We start from the raw sequence: 22,052 nt of genomic DNA on the forward strand, positions 1-22,052 counted from the left end.
TAAAAGCTATCTTCTCACCTCTACCTTTTAACAAAGTATAAATTGTCTTTATAAGTGAGGTTTCTATAAGATAGTATATTCAATAGGAAGTTAATAGGCAATGAAAACAATTTGACATCTGATGCTATGAGTGTGAAATTCGGAAAAACTGCAGTTAAGGATCTTTCTGGGTTTACTTACTTTTTTAAAGATTTATTTATTTATTTTGAGAGAGAGAGAGAGAGTGCACACACGCGGACACACAAATAGAGGGAGGGGCAGAGAGAGAGAAGGGAGAGAATCTCAAGCAGACTTCTGCTGAGCTGGAAGCCCAACCCAAGGCTCATGACCCTGAGATCAGGATCTAAGCTGAAACCAAGAGTCCCACACTCTGCCAGCTGAGCCATCCAGGCACCCTTGTGTTTACTCATTTTTTTTAATAGAATTGATTTTGAACCTAGAAAATATAATTACTATGACCAACTCATGCATATCAAATTAGCAAATGTTAGTCCAAGAGTTAAGAGGATGGGCAGTGTAAAATTGTTATTTCCATCATTGCTTTCTATAAAATTAAGAATCCAGTGATTCATAAAAGAAAAAAATTGATATATTGGACCTTATCAGAATTAAGAATTTTGCTCTTTGAGAAAACCTTGTAAGACAATAAAGAGACAAGCAGGAGTGGTCTCTTCAATAAGAACCGCCAAGACTGAACAGCTACAGGCAAAAGAATGAAACTGGACCACTTTCTTACACCATATACAAAAATGAACTCAAAATGGATGAAAGGCCTAACTGTGAGACCTGAAACCACAAGACTCCTAAAAGGAAACAGGCAGTAATTTCCTGGCATCTGCTGTAGCAACATTTTTCTAGATATGTTTCCTGAGGCAAGGGAAACAAAAGCAAAAAATAAACTATTGGGACTCTACCAAATAAAAAGTTTTTCAGTGTGAATTAAACCACTAATAAAACAAAAAGACAACCTAATGAATGGGAGAAGATATTCATAAAGGATATATCTGATAAGGAGTTAACATCCAAAACACAAAAAATGTACACACTACACCACCAAAAACACAAATAATCTGATCAAAAATGGGCAGAGGAACTGAATAGACATTTTTGCAAGAAGACATACAGATGGACTACAGAAACATGAAAAGATGGTCAACATCACTTATCATCTGAGAAATGTAAATCAAAACCACAATGACATATCACCTCACATTTTTGAAAATAGCTAGAATCCAAAAGTCAAGAAATAACAAATATTGGTGACTATATAGAGAAAAGGCATCCTTGTGCACTATTGGAGAGAATGTAAATTGGTGCAACCACTGTGAAGAACCTTATGGAGTGTCCTCAGAAAAGATTAAAACTAGAGATACCATATGATCCAGTAATTCTGTGACTGGATATTTACCACTCAAAAGTGAAAACACTAATTTAAAAAGATATATGCACCTCTGTTTTTATTACAACATTATTTATCATAGTCAAGACAGGGAAACAAACCAAGTGTCCATTGATTGATGAATGGATAAAGAAGATGTAAGATAGATAGATAGATAGATAAATATATCAGAATAGTACTCAACCATAAGAAAAGATGGGGCCTTGCCATTTGCAAAAACATGGATGGACCTAGAGGTTTTTATGCCAAGTGCAGACAAAGAACAGAAATACCATATCTGGAATCTAAAAACAAAATAAATGAATAACAAGCAAAAAGCAGGAAACAGACCCATAAGTACAGAGAACAAAGTGAGATTTCCAGAGCAATAGGGGGTTGGGGGATGGGTAAAATGGGTGAAGGGGAGAGGGAGGTATAGGCTTCCAGATAGTAATGCTAGTATGATAGTAATGAATAAATCAAAGGGAGAAAAGGTAAAACATAGGGAGTATAGTCAATGGTATTATAATTTTTGTATGGTGGCTGATCATAGCTACATGTATAGTGAGCAGATTATTATATATAGACTTGTTGAATCACTATGTTGTACACCTGAAACTAATGTAACCTTGTGTATCAACTATACTTCAATAAAAATTTTAAATGTTAAGAGCTACAAAAGAAAAACAGGCCACAAGTTGGCAGAGAATATATATAAATCATATATCTCATAAAGGATTTATATTCAGAATAAAAAAAGAGCCCTCAAATCTCAATAATAAGGAGAGCAAAACAATGACATATAAAAATGGGTATAATAGTTGAAAGACACTTCACCAAAGACTTATCAGTGGCAAATAAGTACCTGAAAATATTTTTAAGATTATTAGTCATTGAAGACACACAAATGAAAAACACAAGTAGATAACCTCTACATACTATTAAAATGGCTTAAAACTATATATATTATATGTAAATATTATATCAATAAATAATATATTCATGCAAATATATTATTAAAATATACTTAAAATTAATAGAAAATTAATTTATGAATTAATATTTTAAATATTTTATTTACTAAGTAAAATATTTATGTAATATTTTAAAATATAAGTATTATATTTAATAATGCATACTATATACTTGTTATATATTTAATCTATATATTTATATATTATTCCTTTATATATTTTATATATAGAATATATTTTTAAGCCATTCTAGTATATATTTTAACATATATGATAATGATAATCATATAATATATATGTAAAAGAAAAAGAAAGAAAGAAAGAAACAATAAATAAACTGGAAAGGACAAAAATCATTACATTGCTGCTTGGAATACAAAATGGTATGACTCCCTTTGGCAATTTCTTTTCAAATAAAAAATGCCATTATCAATTGGCCCCATAATACTATTCTTCAATATTTACTCAGTGAAATAAAAACTGATGTTCACAGTTTTGTATGTGAATGTTTGTAGCAGATTTATTCATAATTTCCCCAAACTGGGAACAACCCAAATGTTCTTCATTTGTGAGTGACTGAACAACCTTTGATACATTCATATAATGCCGTATTACTGAGCAGTAAAAAGGAGCAACCTATTAATAATACATGTAACAACATGGATAATCTCAGGTACATTATATTGAGGGGAAGAAGGCAGATTCAAAGGCTGCCTGCTGTTTAAAAGCATTTATATGACATTCTGGAAAAGACCAATCTCTAAAGACATGAAACCAATCAGTAGTTGCCAGGGTCTGAAGGTGGGTGGAGGACCAAGAGGGAAATTGACAACTGAATGGAATTAATTCTTCCATTTCTGGATTTCAGTGATGGCTACATGTCTATATGTATTCATCAAAACTCATGGAATATCCACTAAAAGAGTGATTTTACTGTATATAAATCATACCTCAATTTTTAAAAAACAAATAAGAAACCAGAATTACAGCTACCAAACTCTCTAATACATGGGACAGCCTAAATAAACCTGCATAGTGTAATTTTTTATTATCAAAACCTAATATTCATGGCCTCCTATTATATAAAACTAAAGGACATGCCTTCGAGTTCTTTAATCCTTTTTAAGGTGCTGAGATGAAAGCTGTTCATCTGCCTTAAATACCATGAATGTGTTTATGAAAACATTAATGAATGTTAAATAAACTTTTCATTGAACATAACTTTTGCAGAATAAAAACTTTCAAAAGTTTACTTTTTTAAATTTTCATTTAAATCCCAGTTAACGTAACAATGGAATATTAGTTTCAGGTGTACAATATAGTGAGTCAGCACTTCCATACGATACACCTGTTCTGATGAGCACTTCTTAATCCCATCAACTATTTCACCAATCCCCCCACCTCCTCCCTGGTATCAAAAGTATCAAAAGTTTACTTTTTAAGATAAACCTAAGCTCCTAACGAGAAGCATTTCACGCACAGGTTAGGTTACACTTTGTTGGGATCATTTCTAGAGACCTATAATATTCTAATGATATGTGAATTAGACTTTTTTTTTCAATTCTCTCTTATACTTTTTTGGAATGGTCCAAGCCAATGGTTATATAAACCTGATGCTCAAAGTATTTATTTAGAAATTTTAAAAATTCTCTTAAAATTTAAAAGAGTTTATTTAGAAATTTAAAAAAAATATATTTTTTAATGAAAGGTAAACCCACATTCTTTTGTGCTCCCTATTGTTTCACTGTGTGATGAAAATATCACAAAATGACATTTGTATCACACCTTTTTTTTTTTTAAGATTTATTTATTTATTTATTTATTTGACAGAGAGAGATCACAAGTAGGCAGAGAGAGAGAGAGGAGGAAGCAGGCTCCCTGCTAAGCAGAGAGCCCGATGCGGAACTCGATCCCAGGACCCTGTGATCATGACCTGAGCTGAAGGCAGCGGCTTAACCCACTGAGCCACCCAGGAGCCCTGTATCACGTCTTTTAGTTAAAATAATTTGGGCATACAGGACTTTAATTGTGTGGGGAGAAAAATGGAAAAATTGAGGCAATATTTCAAATTAGACCTTTGCTGAAACTTGGCATGTCTTTTCTATCCAGCACAAATAGTACTTCTAACCAATAGCCTTTATATTTTTCTTAACTTCTTATCAAGTATTCTGGTGTTATTTAGACATGATGTAATTCAAAAAATTTATAGGATATATTATATAAAATTAGTAAAAAAGTAATGCTTAATACAGTGTGACTTATCCATATGATCAAGATGAATTTCTCATAAGAAGGTTGAGAAATTATGCTTTGGAATAGGAACTTGTTTTATGACCTTTTTTTCATTCATTCTTTATCTATAATGAAAGAAATTACTTAAGACCTGAGTCTTGAGGTTATCTCTCACCACTAATAAATTTGAATAGCGGTGTGAAAGGTATCAGTTGGATAGCCATAAGAAAGTGAAGGCTGGCCACTTTTTATTTAGGAGCACATAGTTCTTTTATGAATTATGGGAGAAAACACACACATCTTACAAAAAAACTTCTGAAAGTTGAATTGAAATCACAATAAATAACCTTGAATATTTGGATCAATATTTTTTCCAGTTTTTAAGTAGTACCAAGAACATCTATCCTTAGGCTTACTAGCTTCAGGAGAAAAACAAATGTGTATGCACAAGGCATTTTTCTTAAGAGGAGAGAAAACAGGGCCCATATTTTCAATGCATAAAGGACCTTGTGTGATTCAACAGTCATTGAGAAAAATGTTGAACCATTTGCCAAAGATTTCAAAAACCAAGCAGAATTTTGAGAGGACTGAAAAATAAAATGCCAACTTAATTAAAATAGATAGGTAGATAAGTAAGTAGATAGGTAGGTAGAAAGGCAGGTAGGTAGATTGATTGATTGACTGATTGACTGATAGATGACAGAAAAAGCAGTTTGAGCCTGTACATGTAAGTTTCAAATATCTCGCAGGTGATAGTTTTTTCTTAAATAGCCAATTAACAACTGATAAAAATCAGACTGAAGTTGCTTTTGTAGCATCTGAAAGGATTTCTAGCTTTTTTTTCTATAAATTTTTTATACACTATAAAAAAAAAATTATCCTGTTATTCTAGATGCTAACCCAACTCCTAAACAGTTCCATTCTCACAGCCTAAAGGACAGCAGGTTTTTTAGGGACTAACCTGAGTGGGACATGTACTGTTGTCTATTTGTTCTGTCCTTTCCCTGAATCAAATCCCGTATTTCATTATAAATAAGAGAATTTGTATGGTCATTGGTACCAAGAAATTTTTTGGTTTCCATTAGTCACCAGTCAAGTATTCTTTCCTGAAGAATAATTTTGTCCAATAATCTTTTTCCCCTTGTTCAACCCTGTCTTCTCTCAATATTTCTTGTAATGCCCATTGTTATAAAGATAGCAGAAGCTGAAAAACTGATCCTTCTAGAGAATCTGTATGATCTGGGGATACCTGGGCGGATCAGTTGATTGAGCGACCAACTCTTGGTTTTGGCTCACGTCCTGATTTCAGGGTTGTGAAATCGAGCCCCATGTTGGGCTCTGTGCTTAGCAGGGAATCTGCTCCAGATTCTCTCTTCCTCTCTCTCTCTGCCCCTGCTCACTTGCAGTCTCAGTCTCTCTCTCGGTCTCTCTCTCTCTCAAAATAAATAATCTAGGGACGCTTGGGTGGCTCAGTTAGTTAAGCCACTGGTTTTGGCTCAGGTCCTAATCCCGGGGTTTTAGGATGGAGTCCTGCATCTGGCTCCTTGCTCAGCAGGGAGCCTGCTTATCTCTCCACCTCCTCTGCCTGACAGCCACTTTGCCAGCTTGTGTGCTTTCTCTCTCTGACAAATAAATAAATAAATAAATAAAATCTTCAAATAAATACTAAAAAAAAAAAAAAAAAAAAGAATCTGTGGAATCTGTAGAAGACAAGGATTCTGGCTGAATCATCTTCACTATTTCCTAAAGGTATTTGCCAACAATCTTGAAAATTTATTATAAGTAGTAATCTTTTTATACTTATTTATTTATTTGCTGGAATTACATCAACTCAGGGTGGCTGTCTTAAGGGTATAAGGCTAGACTGAGAGTAAAGAAAAAAGTTTTTGATAAAGAAAAATGAAGGAACTAAGTTTAATCAAAAAAAGGCATCTTATTAGATAGATCAGGTCTTTCAACGTATGGAGTACATGTGGGAAAACAAAGTAATAAAAGAATCACTATGGATAAAAAGTAGGGGGACCATGAATTAGAAGCAGGCCATCTTCCTCTTCCAAAGAGGAAGTTTAAGAGATAGGGGTTATAATGTTGTATAGAGATAAGAAAAGGAATTTAAACATCTAGGTCTTCTTTAATTCAATAGCTTTATGGAAAATTTCAGCCTGTAGTATTGTATTTTTAAATGTTTATGGAATCATTACTTCAAATTAACAAAATCAGCAAAGGGCTTAATTATTATAAATATTTCCAAGGAGTTCAAGGCTTTTCAGTAATATTTGGGTATTTCAGTTTGCTGTATGTGATACATTCAATGCCATTTTGTATTTTTAGAGAAGTTGGAAATGTCATTGATCAAATGATCTAAAATGTATTTTGTGAAAAGTAAAATATTACATATTTAAATGCATTTTATTCAGAATTTTCATCATGTAGTTTCTTTTAGCTTCAAAAATAAATGCAATTAATATGCATAAGTTCTTTGACATTTTAGCTTTTAATTTTTTTAATTTTCTCAAACAAAAACTACTATATATGATAGCAATATTTTTAGCATCTTTATTGAAGTAAAACTGACTTTTTATAAGCCATTCATGTTGAAAGTATAAACTTTTTTTTTTTTTAAGTTTTATTTATCTGAGAGAGAAAGAGAGAGCGAGACAGGTTGGAGGAGCAGAGGGACAGAATCTTCAAGCCAACTGTCCACTGAGATCAGAGTCCAGCGTGAGCTCAGTCTCACAACCCTGAGATTGTGACCTGTGCCAAAACCTAGCGAAGAGAAGAGCTTACTGACTGAGCCACCTAGGTGCCCCTAAAGTATAAACTTTTTTCAGTTTTGTTATATGTATGCCCTTTGAAATTACCACCACAATTAAAATAAATGCGCTCTACCATTCCCAAAGGTTTTCTCCTGTACTTCTGAAATCCTACCCTCCCCCTATTCTTTATGGTCCACCATCCCTGAGTAACCATTGTTTAACTTCAGGGCTAGGTACATAATTTGCAAGACCTAGTGCAAAATGAAAATGTGACATCCCTTGTTTGAAAAGCAGAGAATATTTTCTTTTAAAGGTACTAAAATAAAAAGCTTTTTTTTTTTTTTTTTTTTTCCTTTCATAGTCTTTCTATTAGCCAGTCATGGTGTTTTTCATTTGCTATTTAATGGCTTTCTAAATAAAGAAAAAATAAAGTTTGGGGGCACCTAGGTAGCTTAGTAGTTAAGCCTCTGCTTATGTCTCAGTCTGCTTAAGTCTCAGGCCATGATCCCAGCATCCTGGGATCAAACCCCATGTTGGTCTTCCCACTCAGTGGGGAGTCTGTTTCTCCCTCTGTCCTTGCCCTGATAGTACTGTCTTGAGTAAGCCTTCGCTCCCTCCCTCTCCCTCAGGAAAGAAAGAAAGAAAGGAAGGAAGGAAGAAAGAAAGAAAGAAACAAACAAACTTTTAAATTATTAGTATCAATTTTGCCATATATCTTTATGTCCTGCAAAGCCAATTCTAAAGGCAAATATAAAAGCCTTTAGCTGATATACAAAATTAACAAAATTACACCATTCATATTTAGTAGCTCATGCATGCACACATATCTTGTTCTTACCAGAAGAGTGGAAGTGCTGCACAAAACTTGCAAAATTATTTTTATCTCTTATCTTGATATATTCATGTTCTACCAATGTTTTTGACCTTCAGGTTGCTGATAATTAAGACAGATTAAAAGGAAATGGATCCATGCATTGCCCTGTCTTTCCCTTTCCTTCTCTGCCATCATTTATGCCAGAGTGTTGGGTAATACAAGAAAGTAGCAAGAATAAGAAAGGATATTATAGGGTTTCTTGACTGCTTGTGTTTCTTTAAATGTTATTGCCTGCTTTTCGTGTTTGAAGTAAGTTCTGATCTTTTTTATAGTTTATATTTATCTTTTTAATATGATCAATTTTTTTCTAGCTCATATAGAATATAATAATAATAGTTTTTAATTTTTTTAATATTCTATCATTTCTGTGATTTCTGAATAGCTTGACAGATTTTTCTGCTCATTATAGATAGTGTTTCAGCCTTTGTATGATGAGTAGGTTTTACTGGATGCTAGAGATTGTGAATTTCACTTTGTTAGGTGCATGGTATTTTTGTATTTCTATAAATATTTTTTTACTTCTTGAGCTTTGTGCTGAGACCCAGTTATTTTAAAAGTCTGATCCCTTTGAGTCTTACTTCTAAGCTTTGTTAGGCAGAACCAGAGCTGCATTTATTCTGAAGTTCAATTCTCCCAGTACTGAGGCAAGACCCTTCTTTGTACTAGAAGTGATATCTCTGAATTTTAAAGTCGTCTGCTCTGGGCCTTGGTGTTGGACTAGCCCTAAGTGAGTCACAGCTACTGTTTCTGAACTCTGAGGTTCTGTCTTCATGAACTTTGTCCTGTCCAGTATTCTGCCCTGTGAACTCTAGGTGAAAGGGATCCCTGTTTGTCCTCAAATCAGGAGACCAACAAGCTCTGTCTGGGTTTCTCCTTCCTGGGCCATGGTCTGGAAACTTTCTCCAGGTAGTAATCTAGGACAATCAGAGGGTTCCTGCTTTTTGTTTTCCAGCTCTCAGAAATCATTGCCCTTTTTCTGATGTCTAAGGACTTAAATATTATTGTTTCTTATATTTTGTGTGGCTTTTGAGTTATTTCAGGCAGATGGTAAATCAAATCCCTGTTACCCCATCTTGACTAGAAGCAGTTCAAGCAAACTTGATTATTTAATTTATAGATACATTTTTTGTTGTTTCTTAATTTCCTAATAAGTATATGGTTGTGAGAAATTATAGCTATTATTTCTTAAGTTTGTAAAAATTAACTCATTTGTAACATCATGAAATTTTAAGTTTATCCTTTTTATTCTTCGTCTTGCTCCTCTTTATTCAAGGTCTCCTAAAGTCTTACTACTCTATATTATCTCCTGATTAAAGAAATGGGATCACGAGAGAACATGTTAGAAAGGCAGAACTTCAGCCTTCACTAATGCCTACTGAGTAAAAACCTTCATTCTAATAAGATCCTAGAGTAAACATGTTAAATTTGAGGAAGCACTGCATTGTGGGATATTTCATCAGAAGACACATAGATCTCACTTTTAGTTCCTTGATAGGAATTCGTAGCCAAGACTAAAGACCTTAACCTTGTACACCAGAGCATCCCTCTAGGAATCCAACCACTGTGCACTCTGACAATTTCTAGACATGTAAATTTGGATAAGAAAATTTTTAGTCTCAGCATCTTTATCCACAAAGCAGAACAAATAACACTTACTTCATAGGAATATTGTAAAATCAAATTAGATATTACATATAATACTGGAATATAATAACATCCAAACAAAAGCTAATTATGATTATTATTAGATTATTATCCTAGAAGTTTCTGGAAGGAAAGGGTCATGTCAGGTTTTACTGAATTTCTCACAACACCTAAGAGAGAAGATACTTAATAAAGGTTGACAGATTGATTGTAATGACATTTGAATATTTCTCTAGGTAATTAAGTAAAGAAATAGAAGTTAATGAAACTGCTTCTAATGAGTAGATTATATGCCTTACTGAGCAGTCATAATCATTGAAGGAGAAAATAGACTCTCTTTACTTTAGTCATGTTTCAAGACAGAATATGTTCAACTTATTGATTTTTGACATTCATCAAGACAATTTCACATGAAATTTTACCTACTTCTCATTCCATTTTAAGTAGCAAAGTCAGTATGACTTAGTAGAATTTTTTATTAAATAATCCTGCCAAACTTTAATTGAATGTGCAATGACCTTCATTGTAATACCACAATTCACCTTAATTATATTGTCCAAGTGATTTTTTGAAGGAAATGATCATCTAAGTAAGAGAGAAAGAAAATTTACCTAATATGGCAAGATTTACTTTGTTGCACTTTAAATGCAAAGATGATATGTCTGTCCTGCAATTTCCACAACACTTAATGATTTTGTTCTGAGAAATCACCTCCATAACCCAATTTTGATGAAATATTAGAACAAACCTACCAGCACTCCTTTAGGTTGTCCCTCTTTTATGAAATGTAGGTTTAATATTTTTTAAGATTTTATTTATTTGACAGAGAGAGAACAAGCAGGGGGAGTGGCAGGCAGAGGGAGAGGGAGAAGCAGGCTTCTCTGCTGAGCAGGGATCCCGATGTGGGGCTCCATCCCAGGACCCTGAGATCATGACCTGAGTCAAAGACAGACACTTAACAAACTGAGTCACCCAGGCACCCCTGTGGAGTAATTTTTAAGAGATTTTGAGAAATTATGCATATAATTCGACCACAAGGGGTTGAAATAATATTACAACCACATTAAGAGAATAACAAATGATCATTTTAGATCAGAAAAAAAAGACTTTCAAAGCATTATTCAAAAGCTATGTACAAAATAACATACAAGAAATATCAAAATGATTTCTATTTTAGGGAGAGAAAGAGAGTGAGGCGGGAACAGAGGGACAGATAGAATCTCAAGCAGCCTCTGCACCCAATGTGGGGTTTGATCTCACAACCCTAAGATCATGATCTGAGCTGAAACCAAGAGTTGGAGATTTAACCAGCTGAACCACTCAGGTGCACCCAAAATGATATTTTAAATTAACTTTATCTTTAAGAAAAAACATTATAAAATCATTTTAAGGTTATACTTGTTTAATTGAAAGTTATAAATAAAAATTATATTTAGTATTGATGTTGAGGTGTTTTCTTTCATCTGACAAGTTACCGGCTTTGAAAAGGTCAGATATAAAATCCATTGACTTGAAAAGAATCAGTTTGCAAACTAAGTAGTAAATACAGGTATTTCCTGAAGATATTGCAGGTTTAGTTCCAGACTACCACAATACAGTGAATATTGAAATAAGGGGAGTCAAATGATTTTTTTTTTTGTTTCCTTGGGTATGGAAAAGTTATGTTAACTATTCTGTAGTCTGTTAAATGCAATAGCATTGTGTTTAAAAACCACTGTGCACACTTTAATTAAAAAATGCTTTATTGGAGCGCCAGGGTGGCTCAGTGGGTTAAAATCTCTGACTTCGGCTCAGGTCGTGATCTCAGGGTCCTGGGATGGAGCACCACATTGGGCTCTCTGCTCAGCGGGGAGCCTGCTTCCCCACCCCCCTCCCCCCGCCTACTTGTGATCTCTCTCTCTGTCAGATAAATAGATAAAATCTTTAAAAAAATGCTTTATTGCCAAAAAATGGTAACCATCATCTGACCTTTCAGTGAGTCATAATCTCTTCCCTGGTGGAGTCTTGCCTCGAAGTTGATGGCTGCTGACTGATCAGGGTGCTGATGGCTCAAGGTTGGAGTGGTCATGGCAATTTCTTAAAATAAAACAATACTGAAGTTTCCTGCATCAACTGACTTCTCTTCAGGAACTGTTTCTCTCTAAAGTGTGACACTTTTGATAGCATGTCACCCACAGTAGAACTTCTTTCAAAATTGTGTCAGTGCTCTCAAAGCCTGTGGCTACTTTATCAGCTAGGCTTATGTAATAATTCAAATCTTTTGTTGTCATTTCAACAATTTTCACAGCATCTTCAACAGGAGTGGATTCCATCTCAACTACTTTCTTTGCTCATCGGTAAGAAGCAATTCCTTATCTGTTAAGATTTGATCATGAGATTGTGGTAATTTAAATATAATAATAAGAAAAATGGATTTTTTAAATAAGAATTAGTAAAATGTGTCATAGAGACATGCAGTGAGCAAATGCTATTAGGGAAATAGTACCAATAGACTTGCTCAACACTGGGTTGTCACAATCCTTCAATTTATTTTAGAAAAAAGCACAATATCTGCACAATAAAATGAAGTATTTCTGCATCAAACTTTTATATGAAAACTTGTTCTCCCATAAATATAAGAAACATGTGACTCAAAAGATTAAAATACAAAATTCTGTCTACACTGAAAAAGATCACTGTTGTACTGATCAGAATATATGTTTCTTATGATAATATCCAGTAATGTTCCAGCTGATAGTCTTAAATCTCAATCAAATTTCATAATATTTAAAAATGTTATTAGAAATGAGAAAAGAATAATATGATAGGTGGGCAATTTGGCAGTGGTGAAAAGCACAGCTTTGGGTTTTGAAATCTGGATCTACCATTCATTAGTAGAATAACTTTGGTTAATCTCTATTTATCTTTTTAAGCATCAGTTCCCAAATTCAGAAAATAAGAGTATTGGTAATTATTACAGAGAACTACTATGAAGATTAAGTTATAGAAATTTAGGGGGGTTTTGATACATAAAAACCAGCAAGTATTTAATCTATTATATTTAGGATATAAATATAATAATATTTAGGATATAAATATTTGTTGGATTTGGTCTCTGTCCTCAAAAGAAAAGTCAATTATATTGTGTTAAGAAGATATATACCCTAAAAATGACCAATATTGCAAAGTAATCTATACGCAATGATAAATAAGCAGCAAAGCCAAAAGTGACATTTAGGAAAGTAGCTTACTTTGGCCTCAAAGGCTTTTATCTTATCCATTGCTCTTCCTCCAATTTTCCAGATACAGTAGTCCTCCCTTATACACAGGGCATATGTTCCAAGACCCTCTGGATGCCTGAAACCCATTGATAATTCTATACCCTATAGATACACTGTTTTTTCTTATGTATATGTATCCATGAAAAAAGTGCAATTTATAAATTAAGCATAATACAAGATTAACAATAATAATTGATAGTAAAATTGGAAAATTATAACTATATACTGTAATAGAAGTTAGGTGAATGAGGTCTCTCTTTCTCAAAAGATCTCATTGTACTATACTCAGCCATCTTCTTGTGATGGTGAGAAATGATGAAATGCCCACATGATGAAATTAAGTGAGGTGAGGGGCATAGGCATTGTGATGTAGCTTTAGGCTACACTTGACCTTCTGATGATATGCCAGAAGGAGGGTCATCTGCATTCAGACTATGGTAGATCACTGATAACTGATAACTGAGACCATGGAAAATGAAACAATGGGCAAGGGAGGACTACTGTACTTCTTTGCCAACTCTGGGAGAAGGAAAGAGCATTTAGAAATAAAGAGAAAATCACTGGGGTGCCTGGGTGGCTTAGTCAGTTGAGTGACCCCTCTTGGTTTCAGTTCAAGGCATGATCTCCTGGGTCATGAGCTGGAGCCCCGCCTCAAGCTCTGCACTCCGTGGGGAGTCTGCTTGAAGCTTCTCTTCCCCTACCCTTCCCCCCCACCACTCTCCCTCTCTCTTTCTAAAATAAATTAATAAATCTTTAAAAAAAGAGAAAGAAAATCATCTGGAATCCAGTTTGTTCATTCTAACTGTTTTTGTACTTTTTTTGTTTTAAAGTTTTTATTTATTTATTTGACAGAGAGAGAGACAGTGAGAGCAGGAATACAAGCAGTAGGAGTGGAGTGGGAGAGGAAGAAGCAGGCTTGGTGTGATGTGGGGCTAGATTCCAGGATCCTGGGATCATGACCATGTGGGGCTAGATCCCAGGATCCTGGGATCATGCTTAATGACTGAGAAACCCAGATGCCCCTGTTTTTGTGCTTTATTGAAAGTTAAGTTCCCAACTAAAAATATGGCATATAAACTGTTGATATTAAAAATAATTTTTTTTTAAAGATTTTATTTATTTATTTGACAGACAGAGATCACAAGCAGGCAGAGAGGCAGGCAGAGAGAGAGGAGGAAGCGGGCTCCCCGCTGAGCAGAGAGCCCGATTAAAAATAAATTTTTAAAAATACCACATGACACCACAGACAGATTCTTATAACAAACAAACAGAAAAGTCTTTGAGCGAGGACTAAGAAACATAACCTCTTGAATGCCAATCCCTTTCTCTGTACTCCCAATTTCTTTGCATCCCCAAAGTCAAATTGCTGTTAGGGGCTATGGGTGGTGGAGAAATATGAGGCTCTGAATTGGGAAAAGTTCTCCACATGATAACTAATAAGCAATAAGGTGCTTTTGCCTTTATGGATGATTGAGACCTTGTAGACTAGCTTGAGAAGGATCCTCGACAGACAGCAGAAAGAACATCCTGGGGAGATCCAAGCTTTCCTGCTCCTTATCCTGACAAGAGTTAGGAGCGTGGGGAGAAGAGATCCTTCTTCTTCTTCTTTTTTTTCAAATGATTTTATTTATTTGACAGAGAGAGATCACAAGTAGAGAGAGAGAGGAAGGAGCAGGCTCCCTGCCTAGCAGAGAGCCCGATGGGGGACTCGATCCCAGGACCCTGAGATCATGACCTGAGCTGAAGGCAGAGGCCTATCCCACTGAGCCACCCAGGCAGCCCAGCAGAGATCCTTCTAAGTAACCTAATAGTAACATGGGCAAGTTTCCTACACGTACACTTCCAGCCCGTGACAGAGTTATTTCAACTACCTGTGGGGCTTGCGCCATTAAAGTCTTCCAATAACCCGTTCTCAAACACTGCGAGTTAACAAAGGAAGAAACAAAACAAAACACAGCAAAACAAAACACATCCATTTAAGGAATCTCAGCAAACAGTTCACTCAGGCTTTAGGATACAGCAATCACACCAATTATTTTAACAGAAAATGTGAAATAAAGACTGATGAGTGATGTAGAAAAATCAATGTGAATTAGGTAACTGAAAGGCAGAAGGAGAACTCTGAGGTCTCATGGAGGTAGCAATTACAGAAACAAGTACTACCTTCAAGGCTGGGGGAAACAAAGGAAAGAACTGAGAAATACGGATACTTGGAAGAGAGGCCCCATAGAGCTTGAATTCAGCTTCTGCTTCAACAGTAATGGCATTTTTGAGTTGGAGCAGGAGTCCCATGGGGCTGGGACCCAGACTTCTGAGGAGGGATTTTCGGCTGCCTGTATATCTGAGGCATGGTGATAAGGCTGGTCTTGTCAGAGTTGGAGGGCTACAAACGAGATCCAGCTGCTACTGTGGGTGAGCACAGCTGTTGTGGGCAAAAGAAGCAGTGCTAGGGCGACGCTGGGTGAGGAAACTCAGAAAACAGCAGAAAGCCCACAGGAAGTAAACAAAATCACTAACTGCCCTGCAGCCTCTTTCTCCTTCTCCCTCCCTCTCTAGTTCTCCTCCCCTCTTCTTCAGCACTGTGCAGTTTAGTCACAGTCCCTGCATCACAGCGTTGAACAGAGAAGGGTAGTTTTTTTAGCTGCAATACCATAGCATAATCACTCAGACAGTTCAAAAAAAGAAGAAAAAGAAAGAAAGAAAGAAAGAAAGAAAGAAAGACAGACAAAAATAAAGTAACAGGGAGAGGGGTGCCTGGGTGGCTCAGTCGGTTAGGCACCTGCCTTCAGCTCAGGTCATGATCCCAGCGTCCTGGAATCCAGTCCAAAGTGGGGCTCCCTGCTCGGTGGGAAGCCAGCTTCTCCCTCTCTCACTCCCCCTGCTTGTGTTCCCTCTCTCACTGTGTCTCTCTCTGTCAAATAAATAAAATCTTTAAAAAAAAAAAAGGAACAGGGAGAGACAAGTGGAAATGGGAAAAAAAAATAAGTTCATTTAAATGTAGGAAAATAAAGAATCTTTCTATAGATTAAAGAAATAATATTGAGAACACATGATTTCCTTAACAAATCAACAGATGAGATGACAGAGCAGTTGCCACTGGCATCTGAATTAGTGGAGTGGAAAAAAACAATGAAATAGGTACCACAAATCACAGGACACAATATGACTAGATTGAAATATGACCAAAAAAGGAAATGTAAGAGATGTGGTTAGGGATCCAAGAGAACTAATGGGATAGGAACTCCAGAGGAAGCAGAATGAATACATGGTGGAGAAGAAATAATTAGACAAATAGAAGGAGAGGTCTTTGATCTGAGGAACTCAGTTCTGCACACTCCAAATTTCACTGTGTTCATACTGTGCTGATGGTGAAACCAAGGAAAAGAAATCCTGAACTTAAGAAAAAGAGATATGTGGGGTGCCTGGGTGGCTCAGTGGGTTAAAGCCTCTGACTTCGGCTCAGGTCATGATCTCAGGGTCCTGGGATCGAGCCCCACATTGGGCTCTCTGCTCAGCGGGGAGCCTGCTTCCCCCCCCTCGCCCCGCCTATCTCTCTGCCTACTTGTTATCTCTGTCAAATAAGTAAATAAAATCTTAAAAGAAAATAGAAAGAAAGAAAAAGAAAAAGAGATATGTGACAAATTTCCAGGCTTACAGAAAAATTACTATCAAGAGAAAAAGAAATGGGGAGAGAGAAAGAGATCCCTGGGCTGGCATCAGAATTCTAATCCAAAATGTAGGAAGATGGAAGCCAGAAGAGAATAAGATTCTATCAGTTGATTATGAAGAAAAAGGACTGTAACTCAAAACACAAATTAGTAATTGAAGAGTAAATTTAGAATCATTTCTTTATAATAAAGATCCAATGATAAATACAACTGTCAGCACCAAAAGAGTAAATAAGCAAGATAGAGTCATCTAAGAGTAAATTATTTTAACTAAGGAGGATTCTCACAGACCAGTGGGAATCCAATTTCCCATAATAATTTAAGGAATAAGAAAATCTGAGAAGGAAAAAGAAAACATGAATATACTGCACAAGCTAGCATATATATTCTTAGTGTCTTTAATGTATTCCTTAGTGTCACAAATGCTAGAAAAGAAAATCCTAGACTTTATAAAAGTTAATGTTTATCAGATGTGAGAGAAACCTTTTTAATAAGAACAGAAACTCAAAAATTAAGAAAAGTGTAGACACTTATCTGAATATCTTCTTTTTATGTAAGAAATGGAAATCAATGCACATAGAGTCCCCATTTGGATGTAGGGCTACTTACATCAGCCATTTTACAGAAAATACTCTCAGACTTAAAACCTCAAAATTAATCTCTAAATGAGAAAAATTTGAAGAGCATTAAATGAACTTTAGCAAGCTTGGCTCTTGCAAGGTCTTTCAGGAGAAAACAGATTATCTATGTCATCTGTTAGTTCCACTTAATTATACAAGCTAAGTGGAAACCCTAACTGCTAATTCATCCTAAACACTTCTGGAATAAAGACATGCATTTTATATAGTACAACAATCATGAAGCTAGGTCAAAAGATCCTTCTAACAATAAAGACATAAATATAGACATCATGGTCAATGAAGAAGAATGAACCAAGTGATTTTTAAGAACATGCCTAGAATGTGTACCTTTTATCACGTGCAAGATCTCTACCTCTTGCGCCTTGCATTGTAGATGCTCAGTAAATACTTGTTGATAATAATGGGTTCTGAGTTTTTTTTTTCCTTTTGTTCTTTAGAACTTTAGTTAGCATCACATTCACTAGCTACAATATGTATTGCCATTGACTATTTATCAAGTTATTGAATGGAGGAAACAAGAATCCAAAAAGGAAAATGAGGCCTGCCTGGGTGGCTCAGTCAGTTAAGCATCTGCCTTCAGCTCAGGCCGTGATCCCAGAGTCCTGGGATGGAGAATCACATTGTTCCCTGCTCAGCAGGAAGTCTGCTTCTCCTTCCGCTACCCGCTTGTACTCTCTGCCACTATCTCTGTCTGTCTCTCTCTTTCAAATATGTAAATAAAATCTTTGAAACAAAACAAAACAAAAACACACAAAAAAACCCCAAAATGAATGAGTGACAATAAAATAAGAATCATGAGTGATAATGGTTATTAGATACCACTTTATATTTTTATCTTGAGCCAAAAAAAAAACCCAGATCTATGTATATGTGTTCACTTTTACCTTTAAATAATGTTTCTGAACCCCAACCTCAGCTGTGTTGTTGTTGTTGTTGTTGCTGTTGTCGTCATTTTATTGTTTCCGTCCCAGATCTGTGAATGTTTTTAAATAAGTTACCATTCTGTTTTACATTTTCCGATGTCTTTCTGATTTTATTCACCATTGTTCAGGTACTGAACATAAGTAGAAACAAGAACCTGGGAACTAGGTTTTCCTGCTGTATTTAAGAACATAACTACTTGAATGGGGAGGAAGATACTACTCACCCACAATTGCTCATTGCTGAGTTCAAATTGCCAATGAAAACTTTGTCATTTTGGTTTTTGAAGGGTTCTCATATAAGGTTTGTCTGTTTTGTTATAAATGGTAAAGGATGCCTGTTATTTAGAAAGATTGCCCCTCCCCCTCACAAAAGAATAATTCACAATTTTATGAATACAAAGTTCAAGAAATGATATTTTTCTTTAAATATTTCATTTTTTTAAATAAAGAGAATCATTACAAGTCGAGTTGAAAACTTTTCCATGTCTCACCTGCTTCCATTATCTTCCCTACGTTCCAGCGTTTACCATGACCCTGCATGATTTATATGCACCAGTCCCATGCTTGTTTTTGCTATTGCATGTTTTTGTGTGTGAGGGGTTTTTGTTTGTTTGTTTGTTGTTAATTTGAGTATAGTTGACACAATGTTACATTAGCTTCACGTATACAATTTTGTGATTTGACAAGTTTATACATTACCCTATATTCACCACAAATGTAGCTATGTGTCTCATTACAACACTATTACTATATCATTGACTGTATTCCTTATGCTGTACCTTTTATTCCTGATATTTCTTCACTCCGTAACTAGAATTTTGTATGTCTCCCTCCCCTTTACCCATTTTGTCTGTCCCTCATTCCCTCCTGTCAGGCAGCCATCAGTTTGTTCTCTGTATTTATAGGTGTTATTCTGTTTCATTTGTTTATTCATTTTTTTTAGATTAGTAGAATTATATGGTATATATCTTTCTTAATCTGACTTATTTCAGTTAGCATAATACCTTTTAGGTGCATCCTTTTAGTCTCAAATGGCATAATCTCATCTTTTTATGGCTGTGTGTGTGTGTGTGTGTGTACCATATTTCCTTATCCATTCATCTATTGATGGATCCTTAGTTCCTTCCATATCTTGGAATGCTGTAATAGACAGGGGGTGCATAAATCTTTTCAAATTAGTGTTTTTGCATTCTATGGGTAAATACCCAGTAATGCAATTTTTGGATCATATGGTATTTCAATTTTTAATTTTTTGAGGAATCTCCATAATCTTTTCCACAGTGGCTGTACCAATTTACATCCCCAGCAACAATTCATAAATGTTCCTTTTTCTCCTACTTGCCAACACTTGTTATTTCTCGTCATTTTGATTTTAGCCATTCTGACAGGTGTGAGGTGCTAATCCTGATTGTGACCTTGATATGCATTGCCCTGAGATTAATTGTGTTGAGCATCTTTTCATGTTTCTGTTGGTCATCTGTATGTCTTCGTTACAAAAATGTCTCTTTAGGTCCTCTACCCATTTTGTAATTAAGTTGTTTGGTTTTTTGGTGTCATCTTTAATTTCTTTCACTGGTGTTTTATAGTTTGGAGAGCTGTTTTTAAATTATATGTGAAGTTTAGGAGAAACTAAAGTCCAAGTAACAAGAGGCTAATGTGAAAACCATGGTTACTGACCAGCTTACCTGCACGTGTTACTTATAAGGTGCCCAGGACAAAATGGTGAAGAAGAATTCTGCCTTCTTTGTACTCTCTTCATCTGTTAGTTTCTTTTCTGTGTAGAATATATATACTCATATGCTACCTGGAACAAACCAAAGCTGTCAGTACAAATAAATATTAATTACTAGATCCATCATTGTAAATAGTCTATCACTCATATCTATCCTGGCCTTTAGCCTTGATGTTTTTTGTAGCTCTAGATCAGTGGAGGATTCAGGCACATGGGATATGTGTTCCCTTGGCTTTTGTTTGAATCTTTGCACATACTGCTTTCCTTTTTAAGAAAATGTAGAAAATACAAATAAGTAAAAATAATAAAACAAGCAATAATTACATTTTGTTCACATTACAAAATATGTCAGTCCAAACTTTCCCAATGTCAACTATTCCTTGCTTAAAACTCCTTGAAACAGAAATATGATAGAATGGCAAGTTCATTCTGAATCCCCAATAAACTTGAACTCTTGAACACAGACACATAATAATTAAGAAGACTGTTCTCTAAGAAGTAAAGGACGTTACTCCTTAACTTTTGAAGATGCATTTCTGGAGATCTAAATATTAAAGATTGATTTGAGTGGGATAGGAATCTCAAACTTAGATTTGGAAAATAGTTTCCTAAGATGTGAACTAACAGCATTCTAATAATCCAAACATCATTTGTCATTTTGGGGATGAAGGGGAGGGAGGAGTTCTAGAGAAATCACCCTACACTCTTATATCCTTGGTATTTTGCCACATTTAATTTTGAAGGCATTTTTCTGGCATCCCTCTCAGATTCTTCCACACACCAAATTTACATTTATTGCACTAAGAGACATAATTATAACTCATGGCTAATTTGTTTTTAAAAAGAAGAGAAAGAACCCACAACAAGAAGCATGTTAAAAATAACACGGAGAATATAATTTAAGTATTAGACTTAACACCAGTTAGTGTCAAAATACAGGCTTCCACTCCTAAGCAGGTTTAAGTCTACATCATTCCAACATGATATGATTTGCCTGAATAATAAAGGACTAAACTTTCATAAGAAGTGACCCTTAAAAATTGTATCCGTATTTTGTCTGCGTGTGTTTTACTTAAGGAGAATAGTAAACTGCACTTGAGTGCTTTCTATGCAGTTACACTTAGGAGAAAGAGTAATCCGGGATTATGCTCATTCTTAAAAAACTAGTCAGTAGCTTACCTGAAATTAACAGATGAATTTTCAGATGGGGACATGGAATTGTTGTGCTCCAGCTATACAACACAAATACACCCCAGCCATTGATGTTTGAAAAGTTGTTTGAAGTTTTGAAGGTTGGTTTTGGTTTTGGTTTAATATCCTAAGGGGAGAGTGGCCTGCCCTCATTCTAGAAATTAAATTCTGAAAGTGTTTTCTCTCCTTAAGCACAACTGTTTCTAAAACCATAGTGAGGTCATTATGTGCACACTTATCAATGGAATTCTTGAGAAGTCTGATTAATTGAAATTAGCTTATTATCAAAATAGGTGGATAAAACAATAATTGTAATACTATTATGGTTTTAAAAAGCTATACATTGTGCTACATTTGTAAAGATATTTATAGTAGATAGATAGTGAAAATGCATGCATATTGTGTTGATAAAGCATGTTTCTTTTCCTTGGTTTTGAGTTCTTACAATAAAACTAAAAATAACTTGATTTTTATCATTTAAAAATAATTTAAGTCCATTTTCTAGTTTTTCAGATCCATAATAAGGAACTCAGAGTACCAAATGATCAGTGATGGTGAGCATTACGTCAGCTAAAATTTCCTATGTGTTAAAATGTGTAGCATATATGGGGGAACTTTTTAAGACAAAGTTGAACGCATTCTTTTTTTTTTTTTTTTTAAGATTTTCTTTATTTATTTGACAGAGATACAAGTAGGCAAAGAGGCAGGCAGAGAGAGAAAGGGAAGCAGGCTCTTTGCTGAGCAGAGATCCCGATGTGGGGCTTGATCCCAGGACCCTG

The sequence above is a fragment of the Mustela erminea genome, chromosome 2 (genome assembly GCF_009829155.1).
Source record: "Mustela erminea isolate mMusErm1 chromosome 2, mMusErm1.Pri, whole genome shotgun sequence".
Lineage (NCBI taxonomy): Eukaryota > Metazoa > Chordata > Mammalia > Carnivora > Mustelidae > Mustela > Mustela erminea.